Source organism: Opisthocomus hoazin, chromosome 3 (assembly GCF_030867145.1).
Source record: "Opisthocomus hoazin isolate bOpiHoa1 chromosome 3, bOpiHoa1.hap1, whole genome shotgun sequence".
NCBI classification, from domain to species: Eukaryota; Metazoa; Chordata; class Aves; order Opisthocomiformes; family Opisthocomidae; genus Opisthocomus; species Opisthocomus hoazin.
In genome coordinates this window covers 6903764-6916366 of record NC_134416.1, presented here as the reverse complement: position 1 = coordinate 6916366, position 12603 = coordinate 6903764, and the positions used below count along the sequence as shown (strand labels likewise).

Here is a 12603-nt window from a genome sequence, read left to right as displayed (position 1 = left end):
CTGAAGTAGGCATTCTAAAATAGTTGTCTGTGTAGTGCCTTAGAAATATCTGTTTCTCTATCCTGTCCATAGAATCACAGAATCACAGAATAGTAGGGGTTGCAAGGGACCTCTGTGGGTCATCTAGTCCAACCCTCCTGCCGAAGCAGGGTTACCTACAGCAAGCTTCACAGGACCTTGTCCAGGCAGGGTCTTGAATATCTCCAGAGAAGGAGACTCCACAACCTCCCTGGGCAGCCTGTTCCAGTGCTCCATCACCCTCAGAGGGAAGAAGTTCTTCCTCATGTTCAGACGGAACTTCCTGTGCTTCAGTTTGTGCCCATTGCCCCTTGTCCTGTCACTGGGCACCACTGAAAAGAGCTTGGCCCCATCCTCCTGACACCCACCCTTCAGATATTTGTAAGCATTTATAAGGTCCCCTCGCAGCCTTCTCTTCTTCAGGCTGAACAAGCCCAGTTCCCTCAACCTCTCCTCGTAGGGGAGATGTTCCAGTCCCCTCATCATCCTCGTAGCCCTCCACTGGACTCTCTCCAGTAGCTCTTCATCTTTCTTGAACTGGGGAGCCCAGAACTGGACACAGTACTCCAGATGAGGCCTCACTAGGGCAGTGTAGAGGGGAAGGAGAACCTCCCTCAACCTGCTGGCCACACTCTTCTGGATGCACCCCAGGATCCCATTGGCTTTCTTGGCAGCCAGGGCACACTGCTGGCTCATAGTTAACCTGTCGTCCACCAGGACACCCAGGTCCCTCTCCACACAGCTGCTCTCCAGCAGGTCCACCCCAAGCCTGTACTGGTGCATGACGTTGTTCCTCCCCAGGTGCAGGACCCTGCATTTGCCTTTGTTGAACCTCATCAGGTTCCTCTCTGCCCAGCTTTCCAGCCTGTCCAGGTCACGCTGAATGGCAGCACAGCCTTCTGGTGTATCTACCACACCTCCCAGTTTGGTGTCATCAGCAAACTTGCTGAGGGTACATTCTAACTCTTCATCCAGGTCGTTGATGAAGAAGTTAAACAAGACAGGGCCCAGTACTGACCCCTGAGGGACACCACTTGTTACCAGCCTCCAACTAGACTCAGCGCCGCTGATGACAACCCTCTGAGTTCTGCCGTTCAGCCAGTTCTCTATCCACTTCACCGACCACTCATCCAGCCCACACTTCCTGAGCTTCCCTAGGAGGATATCATGGGAGACTGTGTCGAAAGCCTTGCTGAAGTCAAGGTAGACAACATCCACGGCTCTCCCTTCGTCTACCCAGTCAGTCATGTCATCGTAGAAAGCTATCAGATTGGTCAGGCATGATTTCCCCTTGGTGAATCCATGCTGACTACTCCTGATAACCTTCTTCTCTTCCACTTGCATGAAAAGAAGGCTTGCACCTATTTTGGATGAAGTTGACTCCACTGCAGATCACTAAAGTAAAGCAAATTAAATTCCATTCCTGACCAGGATCTCATTTAAAATGCAACACTCATGGGCCTGCATCTTCCTATACATGAACTAGCAACAGCATTTCTGCTTGGAGATCCTTGCATAAAAAGGTGAGGGGGTATGAGCAGACTTCATTGCAGTTAAAAGAGCTCCCAGATTGTGTGACTGGCCCCCAAAATCGAGGCGGGGGGAGGGGCATGTCATTCATACCCACCTCCACTAGTGTGGCTGCACGAAGTAATGTCTCACAGGATGAGCGAGCGTCAATGTACCTCCAGTTTTGTGCCTGTGCAACCATCAGAGGAAATATTCTGACCCAATGCAAGTCTGCACTCCAGAGTGGGAGTAAATGGAGGTACACTGCCTCCAGATAGTTTAACATCAAAAGTAGGATGAAGGCAGAAAAGAGGACTGTTGATGAGATCATAATCCCTATCATAAATGCACCATGGCTGAATAACCATCTCCATTTATAAAATGTACTGGAATGGAGACTACTCATAACCAAGACTGACTCCACCACTCACACGGTATAGCTAGTGGTATGTACCGATTTTAGATTGTGTGTCTGTCTGAAGACTAAGAAATGCGGTTCTTTCTAGCCAGAATAGGCTACAGGGATTCTGTTGCCAACCATAACATATAAAAGAACTTATAAAATTGCAGTCACACACTGAGGCATATGTCTCACATTTAACTTAATGTTTATCTTGTCAGGAAATCCAGCTAGACCATGCCAACATTTTGTTTCATTCATTCATGCTGTCTTCAAAATCATCTGTTGTTAAGGGAGGAGAAGGAAGGGGAGAGAAAAGAAAATGCAAGAGAATTATCCAAATATAAAAAAAAGAGAAAAAAATTCAAGTTAATCTCACAAATGAGGCGCAAAAACTAAAACACTGTTCAAAAGACTCCATCAGTAACAATATTCACCTTTACTCCTCTCCCATGGATTAAAGTTGTCATCCCCAGTTTCATGTGGAAAATAAACAATGATTCTAAAATCTGCCCTTTGCACATCTACAAGAGGAAGTGGACTCCTTGACTGCTGATAAGCCTTATTCTGCTGAAAGGTTTTGTGATTTTTGCTGCTGAGGAAGTCATCTTGACATGCTACAGACCTGGTATAAGCCACTCCTGAAGAACACACTCATGACAAAAATCAATCACAAGGTAGAGAGAAGCAAAAGGCTGAAATGGCAGGTAGTTATTTCAAAATTGTCTAAAATATCTTCATTTCCTTCACATTAAGAAAAATATTTCATTACATAAAACACAGCTTACACAACTAAATAATTCATCACGATGAATTATTTAGAAAGATGTGGTCCTAGTATGTTTACAAGTCCCAAGCTGTTTTACAAAAGAGGAAACATTTATATAACTGGTCCTCACACTCTTTTTTAAATGTTCTTACGATAAGAAGCTTCTAATTATCAGTGGCACTGGTCCTGAAAGCAAAGCTTTTATAAACTGAGCTTTTGGTGGGAAGATGGGATAAGAGGGAAATGACTAAGGTAGGTGATCTTTTCTTAGTAATTGGCGATTATTGCTGTTGAAGAGATTATTCTTCCAAAAGCCATCCTTTAAGCCTTGAGTTATCTCAGGTATGGTAAAAGGTCTCCAAACCAGACATAATTAAATCACTGACCTGAGGCATTATGTCCCAGAACAGTCATCTGCCATGTACTGAAGCAGGGCAAGCCAGACCCATTTCACGATAAATGTCAGAACTTTCCCCTCTTCAACACGTATTCCACAAGTCCCCAGAGGAAGCCATTTATGCCTAGGAATAAACCTGCCCTTGACAGCCTGGAGATGCGTTTGATAAGTTCATCTTCACCTCTGCCATGCTCTGCATGCTTCTTTCCTCTCAGAGTCTCTGCCAGTTTCCTCTGGGTATCTCCACGGTCAGAACTCCTCATGGAAATGCTCTTTGCATGTGTTGTCAGATCTCCTCTCTCTCTCAAAATAATGTTTCTCTGAAAGCTCCTGCTGACCCTAATCCTGACAATTCAAAAGCTTTTACAGGCCACCCACTTTTTATTATAGATGTGTAAAAACCTGGACTGGATAAAACCCTGAGAAGGATGGTCTGACCCCACAGGTGACCCTGATTTGAGCAGGTGATTGGAATAGAGGTCCCTTCCAACCTCAATTATCTTATGAACCTATCCTATCAACAAAAATGGCTTCTTGGTATTCACTTCATCAATGAGTAAACAGAACGTCAATCCCATAAGGAAGTTAAGACTAGCTAAGAAGGACAGGCAAGGAAGATTGTCATTCCTCGTGCTCCCTTTAGAGTAACCTCAGCCCAGAGAAGTCCACACAAGGGGCACCTATCCCAAGAGAAATACCCTCTGTGCTTTACCTGGCCTGTCTACAGCTGATCCCCATGATTCCAGAGTCTCATGTGAGACGTAAGGGAGATTGATGTCCTCAGATTTACTGTTTGTAATATAACACAGAAGGAAAATGGGCAGAAGAAAAACCCAAGTGCATGAGGAAAGGGCTTACCTCTAGACTGAATCTTTTAAAAACAGTTCTGTTAGCTGCATTTCTTCATACAGTATACTGCTATTTTCTGCTCTGAGGGAAGCACCTGTGGTTGTATAGTAAGCAGATACCAGACTTTGGGAGGGGAAGCAAGGCATGAGTGCTGATGCAGCCACCTGTACTCCTCCTGCCTGTGGCTGTGGTGACCAAAGCAGCTACAGTTGTATCCTTGCGCAGATCTATCCCAGCCACAGTCATCTCTGTATTCAAACCAGTGAAGGATTCCCACCACAGCCAAGGTTTTATTACACACAATGCAGTAATTTCAAATCAAAGCATTCAGCCTTTGCTTATCTTCATTTTTTCAGCACTATGTTGTGTTTGTGTCCTTTATCCAGACACAATGTCTCTTCACTTGTGCCCAACACAGTCAGTTAACTCCCTCTTTTCATTGAGCACCTTTCTTGATCTACAGTGTGTTCCTCGTCTTTGATCTGTCATCTGACAATGAAGCAGATACTCTATGTTGTACTGCTGATTCTGGCATTAGATGTGTCCTAATATAATCTAACTAACTAATGTATTTCAGGGTTCCCCATCACCACTACATCGGGGCCACTCTTAGCTTATTGTCATGGAGACTTCGAAGTTCATAGCAGAAAAAATATATACATGCTAAATCAAATTTTACCTTTGTAAAGCCCAAGTTGAGAGGCTGGGTGTGCCCTTGGAGGCTGTAGAGAAAAGTGGATAAATGTCTTTGAGCACAAACAACCCTTGCACAGCGTTAACTCCAATGCTTATAATTCAGCAGGGATCCTGACATCTGCTGTTTATCCCCAGGCAGGAGCATGGAGCAGAGGAACAGAGTAGCCATGGTTACATCCCTGTCCCTTCTGCAGGTCACTTCCACTTTGTCGGGTGCTACTATGATCACATAGTCCCACCCTAGGACAAACTGGCTTCCCAAGTCATCCTACATAGTCTGGTTCACCCTATATAGTCTGTTTACAGCTCTGGAGAATGATTAACTTGCCAAAGATACCAATTAACTTGCTATGAGGGGCCTTGCACATCTGAGATAGAGTTTGGCGGTCACACACATGGGTCATCATGGAGCACTGCTGATCTAGCAGCTGCTGAAAACAAAAGAAAGCCATTTCACCCCACCCCCCCCGCCAGAGCCCAATGTGCAGTCAGCATGTGCTGCTGTAGGCAAGAGGGTTATGCTGCTGTGTATTTTTAGTTCAACTAGCAGTGACTATTTCTGCATTCCAATTTCTGATGCCGAGTTATCCCACCTTCTGTTTCTCGATTAGGGTATTATTATTAGCTACACTAAAGCGATGAGCTTCCCAGCATGGCAAGTTTAATAAAGCACTAATGTCACCCACTACCAACGCAAGTCACCTAAAGAAAACAAGGCCTAATTTACAGTGCTACTAAAAATTAGCAAGAGTCTGCTGATCATTCCTTGCTAGTTTTTTTGCTGATTTTATTTTTTTCCAACAATCTTTCTTCCCTCTGCAGATGAAAGAATTGCCGCAATCCAAAATGTATTCCTCCCTTTCCCACCATAAAAGACAGACCATATCTAAAGGCTTTTCACATAACCCTCTCAAATTATTATTCCTCCCTGTTTTGGGCCAACCTGCAGATGTTGACCTCTTGCAGAAAAGAGTAGCCTTGCTGAAATAATGTCTCTCTACCTTGTCCATCTTCTGCCTCTCAATGCCCCTGATTTTGTTGCTCGATTCCCTATACAAAGACAAGGAATATTCTAGTGGTCGTGACTTCCCAGGTTAAACCAGCAGCATGACTTTGATCCATCTACGGCAGCCAACAAAAGCTTTTCGACCAATGGGTTTCAGGCTTCCACGCCTTTCTCAAACAACAATCTCTTCACAGCCTTGTCCATTATCTTTCCTTCTGAAAAGACTTTTGTGCATGAGGATAAATCCTACTGTCTCGGAGGTCAGTGGCAAGCATCCTATAGCCTCCAGTGGTGAAAGAGCCCGGTGGCTGTAGTGCAAAGCACTCTAGAACATAACACAATGCAACTTTATTTTCTCTAACATCTACCCTGGCAAACTACGCCCTCACATAGCTCAGCTTAAACACAGCTGCAAAGGGAGAGGGAAACAGAGAGAAAACAATGAGGAGACATGGACAGAAAAGAGAAGTTTTCAGCTGAGATTTTAGACCAAGACAGGCAGGCAAAGAAAATAAATAGGGCTGTGCTGCTGTGTGGTGTAGAATAGATTTATGCAGTGTAGTGTATTCTGTAAGCACCTGTAAGAAGAGTCATTTACAGCAGCAGACACTGCTCAGCTCTACTGAAATCCATCTGCCTTGTCCCGCAGAGAACCTCATGTCTTAAGACATGGGATAGTTGGGTCCTAATAGCACAGAAAAGCTGTGCAGATGTAAGCCAGTACCTGCTGAACAGAGGTACTCAGTCACACAGAAGGTGAGCAGTTGCTACAGGTATTGGCAGCCAGCAAGCCTGCATCATCAGCTCAAAACCCATAGCTCAGAGTCTCAGTCCTCTGCAGAAGCAAAAACACCAGTAAGAAAGCAAATTTTTTCTAGATCACAGAAATCCAGGAAAGTGGTATGCAAAGGGACATGATGTTCGGTAATTGTGTGTTGCCCTATGCTTCTCTATCACCTCTAAAACAAATGGGAGACTTTCTTATGCAAAAAAAAAATCATTTCAGCAACTGTTTCATGCAGACATCCTCAAAGCTGACACTTACAAGCCAAGAACCTTTTTAGCTACACTATGAGGTTACACCATCCACAAGCATCATCTGCCAACAATAAGGTCAAGTCACAGCCACTGAGAAGAACAGAATCACAGAATCACAGAATCACAGAATAGTAGGGGTTGGAAGGGACCTCTGTGGGTCATCTAGTCCAACCCCCCTGCCGAAGCAAGGTCACCTACAGTAGGCTGCACAGGATCTTGTCCAGGCGGACAAGAGGCTACCAGTGGAAAGGAGAAAGAGATAATGTAATAGGGATAGAAATTTTCACACTGAAACACCCTACTTGTAGGGGGTGGAGGGAAATACTTGTTGTTTTGCTCTGTTATTTATGAAATCATTCTCAGAAAATAGGATTGCTTTTCCTGCTGCCACAGTATTTTTGGCAGTATGAGCTGACAAACTGACAGAGATACAAACAACACTTCACTCAAGCCACATCCTCCAAGTAATACTCATGTTCTTTTGGGTCATAAAAAAGTATTGGAACACTGCTTTCTAGCTTCAGAAATAAATGCAATGTTAGCAGCATGTTAGGAACTAAAATCACACATTAGAAGGTGCTGGCAGAGTCAGATTCCTTCCCATTCACACAGATCTGGGTAGTAATACAACAGGAGAGATTTGTTTGCCCAGCTAGCTGTACAAAAAAAAGAGCCTGCTGCTCCTCAGGCTGCTAAATGGTGGCCTTGGGGTCCTAATAGCACAAGTAGTCCCTACCAAGCCAAGTTACATTAAGAAAGTCCTGCTTGTCGTTGTGTGGCATGCTGTGAATCCTTAAAAGCCACGCTGTTACCAGGACATCAGAATTTCAAATTTCCATACGAGAGAGACAGACACCAACTTATTGTAGCACCGCTGCTATGCATTGTCTATACAAGTCTGTCATATAATGACTAATATCTGCAATTCTACCTTTAAAGTCCAATAGGATGAATAACGTCTGCCCTATCCATGACAACACCACATAACTGAGAACAAATAAGAACAAATGTAGATAAATCTATCTACTAGACACAGATCAGAAAGTACAAAATGAGAATTTTGTAAGTATATATACCAGGAGAAGGTCAAACTACTGCTTAGGCTTTCTTATACATGTGATCCTAAGGATGAGAAAACACAACAGGCGCCAAGAACGTGTCAGGATATTGCATCTACCTACAGTGCCACATGTGCAGTAAGAGAAGTAAACTTTCTGGATCCCTCTGTGTCCACTGAAATGAACTTCGATTTCTCTCTGGCTGTCAGCAAAACCAGAATCACTCTTTACCTGACACAGCCATAAAAATGGCTTACTTCAGTACTGAAACATAGCCACATCAGTGCGTCTGAACCCAAGAGAGAAGCAGAAATGCCATGAGATTTCTGGCTGATTTGCAGGAGGACCACCCACCTCCAAGGGATTCTCTTTTGATCTGGGATAACACAGGAATATCCGCAGCATCTGAGTGTAGAAAATCAAGAAATTGTCCCTTTTACACTTTGTTTGGATTCTCCATCTGCTGCAGTGAAACAGGGAAGAAGTGAAACTGCTGAATAACACAGTCCTTAACATTGCAGGCACTAATAACAGGATTAGAGAGAGAATAAAATCATATCTTCTTGGATTTGGAAGATTTGGAAAAAGCCGACTTCTGACTCACTCGCCCAACAAGTTGAGATCAGACAAGTCATGGTGCTGACCTTCTGAAGAAGGACTCCGATCAGCCCAACAGCCACAACCGCTCCAGGTAGTTTCAGCCCATCACCTCCTGGAGCAGTGTTAGCAAAGGTCATGATACATCGCCGGCCCTGGTTTCTTTGCAGCGTGTCAGGCATTGCCAGTGTGCAAGGAAGGGAACTGGGTAGAGGGAAGATCAGAAGAAATAATACACACAAAGTGAGACATCTGGACTATTCATGCTCTTAGACACACTATTCTCAGTGCTGTGCTGCTGGGAAGCGCAGACTCACAGTCTATCTCTCCGACTTGGGGGGAAGGTTTTAATCCATGAGCAAGGAAGCTGACAGACCCCAGGGGATGCTGAGCAAAGAGACCAAGAGCATCCACTACCTGAGCCAATAGACTAGAAAGGAATTATAACCTTTCCAAGTGCTAGTGAGGGTATCTGCTAGGTGAACATAAAGGCCTATATGACATGAGCATGGGTATGAGTTGGACTTGAGGAGAACCTGCCAAGATCAGACTGACCCCTCAAGAAAATGAGTATTGGCAAAAAAAAAATGTCATTTCCTTATCGGGTATGGATGGGCCACAACTCCTGCTAATTTCAAGGGGACCGGACAGATAGGGAGTGTCCAAACTCTAATGTAAAGATCTCCCTCTACTCACTGGCAAAACTTTTATTTTCCATGGTTACGTGTCTGTCTCGTTAAGCAGCAAATCCAGTCAATTGCCATACAGTGTAAAGAGAAAAAAATACAATATTGCAACATGGAAAATCACAGAGTGTGATTATTGAATGGAGTAATAAACAGCAGCTTACACATAGCCTCAAAATAAAATGAATGTCATTGTTAAACTAAATGCAAGGTACAATATTCATCATCAAATCATCTCTTCCCTCTGGTTACTACAGAGTAGAATCTGGAAAACGGCACCTTCCTTATTAAAAAAATAAAAAAAAAAGCCCTGGCTGCAGCATTTCAGAAACCCCTGTCTCAACCTGTTGGCAAACACTGACTTTAGAACAGCAACTATTGTATAAGTCGTCTTTTTGCTCTGAGCTCCAGAAGACACAGTGGGTGACTAATGAAAATAAGGACTGGGATTTAAAAAGATGCTTAGTAATATCATTTGATACAAAAATAGTTGTTTTCCTTAGAACAGTGCTAGTGAACAACACTAAGTGGGCATCAAGAGACCAGCTCTTAACAGCCGTGCACAAAGCAAAAGAAAGGCTGCACTCCCTTTCATTACTAAACAAATATAATATAGTAGAACAAGCCATAAGGCAAAATGAAAAAATCTCTCCTAATCTTTCCAGTTTAAGCAAGGGAAAGAGGAGTGGTGGTGGGGGGAACTGAGAATTAAAAATCTGTTATCTGAGGTGGGGAACATCCTTGCTGTTTACACTGATATCGGACACCATGCCCTGACTTTCCATAAACAAACAGCCCTCCACAGAGGATTTTTACGGCAAAGCAGTGCTCATGAAAACCACAACCTTTCCTGCCTTTCCCAGAGCCATTTCTAAGAGAAGTTTTGCAGCCCTGTAGTAATCAAAAGTCCATGTATGAGTTCTGGCTTCCCTGTCATCATCAGCCCACAGCTAGCAGCAAAGTAAGGCTACGTAAGAATACTTGCAGGGTGTTAATGTGTAATCCCTGAAGGCCTTTGACCTTCAGTCATTTGCTTGTGCTGATGAGAGGATCACTGCTCCGCGCCTCGCTGAGGCACCCCTAGATTATGCACTTTACCTCTCCGCAACACGGATAAACAGCATTTTGATTCTGTCACTAGTACTCCGTATCAGAAGCATGATCAGGTCTGTGCTCTTTTTACAGGCATTTTTACAGGCACTTTTATTCCCACTCTGCTATTACAAAAAGGAATTTGAAAGATTTAAATATTCTCTAGATTTGAAGCAGGAACCAAATCTTATGCAGAAATACTGTGTAATGTGGCCAGGGTAGTCTAGTGTCCTGAGGACTGTAGCACTACAGTGCCTCGGTTTAATTAATCTAAGTACCCAAAATCATCCTCTTCAGTTAAACTTAGTGTCCGTGAGCACTGTTATTAACATAGATCAAACAGCCGCTTGTGGAGAAGACCTGTTGTGATGACAAGGTCAGGTTCCTGAGGAAATCATTTTGCAAACCAAAGCACTGATTCCAAATACTTGTCTGTGTTTTCTTTTTCTATCCCTCGTCCTATCAAGTTCCCTTGGGATGGAACATAATTCCCAAGTAATTTTTACAACACTTCTGCATAAGAACTAGGTGTGAGGTCTGCCTACCCAAATTCCTTGTTCGTCTGTACCTTGCAGGAGGAGGAAGTTTATAATCAGAGAGGAAATGTGGGCTCAATTCTGCCTTCTGTTCTATATCTACAATCTCTAATTATCTTCCAGCTTCTACTGATTTTAGGAGGATCTGCAGACAAGCAGCAAAACGCAGGATGGGGACCAAAAAGCCCTGTGATTTTCAAATCAGTTTTAACAGGAAAGACAGGTGCCTCTTAGTCTTTACTATATTACCTGGTATTGTGTCATGCCCAGACTGTCACCACAGTATAATTAGGAAGCAGAATTTTAACTGTGTTGTATCATAGAATGGACTCAAAAGCCTTCTGTTAAAATGCTTATTGTCATTCAAACCAGTGGCATTTCCAGCCACACAGACAAAGATAATTTGGGGAGGACAAGGGAAGATCAGGACACCAGACAGGGAGAACAGGGATTTGGAGAAGGAGATAGAGACGGCAGCTGTAGCTCTCTTTCTCCTTACTGCTGACAAAATAAATACATAAATAAATAAATAAATAAATAATAGTTACGTGGAAGTGGAAAGAGATCTCTGCAGTCATTACATAGCAAACACTGCTTGGCTTAAACTTACTTCTTATTCTCTCCCTCTTCATGCTACTCAGACATGTACGCACTCATCCACATATATTTGCCTGCACAAGGACGCTCCACGTCTTTGGATCTCTTCTGTTTTTAAAATGACAAGGACTGTCCCCATGTGCCTTTGGCTTAGACCTGTTCTTCCTACCTTTTAAAATGTACCGAGTACACGCTTCCTCACACACAAATGAAGTGAGAATCTCTGACTGCCTGGCCATCACACCCGCATCTTTAAGAAGATTTAAATTATTTTTCTGCTTAGAAGGTGTAAAGATTTAATAGCAGTATTTTTACAAATATATATATACACGTATACTCACAGGTATGATTGCATTGTTATTGCAATGATTTAATCTGGCTTTAAAGCACTTAAGGTAAATGTGCCAGTTGTGGACTACTGCGAGGTTTCTGGTCTTGGCTATTCATACACCTCTCTGGTTTACAGCTCTGCTGAATATGATGAGAGAGATTTATTTGTGGAGTGGGCAGAGACAGAAGTGCGTTGTCGCATGATTTTTTTTTTTAAGGGTTATTAATTACCATGTCAACCTTTGCTCCGCTGCTGCTGTCCACTTTTATTTTGGAAGCACAGCTGTTCAACACTCTAATCACACTGCGTTCCCCAGTCACCCCATTTTCTACCAACCTTTTGGAATATTATTTATTACTCCTTATGTATCTGGGTGGAGGAGAGGGAGAGGGACAGTATGGCAGAGATGGGAAACATGAGCCGGAAAACATGCTTGCCTTGAATTGTCATCACACTGCTGTTGAAAGGAGCGAGCTGGAAAACTAGCAACAAACACTCGCATGCAAACACACGCCAGGCACACACCACATTGATCACGGGGAGTTTGCGAGCAGCCCCACAGCTCTTACCTGGGTTGTCTGGGATCCCTCTGCAGTGCACCTCCCTCAGCTCCCTCTCCCCTATTTTTCCCCTCTGTGCGGAGCAGAGGGGCTGGTGCCGGTGCTGTGGCTGGGTGACGGTGCAGGTAGGGGACAGCAGGCAGCTGGCTGCAGCCTTGGCTGCCGGGCTCTGGCTCCTGCCAGGGCTGCTGCTGCTGCTGCTGCTCCTGACGATGCCGAGGAGGAGGAGAGCAGAGTGAGGAGGAGGAGGATGCTGGCGGTGATGCTGTTGCTATGGTTACTCAACTCAGTGGCAGCGGGGCACCACTCAGCGCAACAGCTGCCCCAGCACCCAGATCTCGTCGGCATCCGTCATGGCCAAAGAGCCCTCCATGTACAGGCAGGGGTGCTTCACCCTTCCAGAGGGACAGAGACGGTGGGGAGGATGGAGGTCTCTCCTTAGCATGGCACTGAGGCTCTGGGAA

General features: G+C 44.2%; 1 protein-coding gene across 1 annotated transcript in view; it reads right to left on the bottom strand.

Annotated features, from left to right (window-relative positions):
- Positions 1-12347, bottom strand: part of FAM135B (family with sequence similarity 135 member B) — a 218949-nt gene extending 206602 nt beyond the window's left edge. The window contains exon 1 of the mRNA XM_075415511.1: positions 12149-12347. The gene's annotated coding sequence lies outside the window, so the exon portion shown is untranslated. The remainder of the gene's footprint in view (positions 1-12148) is intronic.
- Positions 12348-12603: the final 256 nt, after the last annotated feature.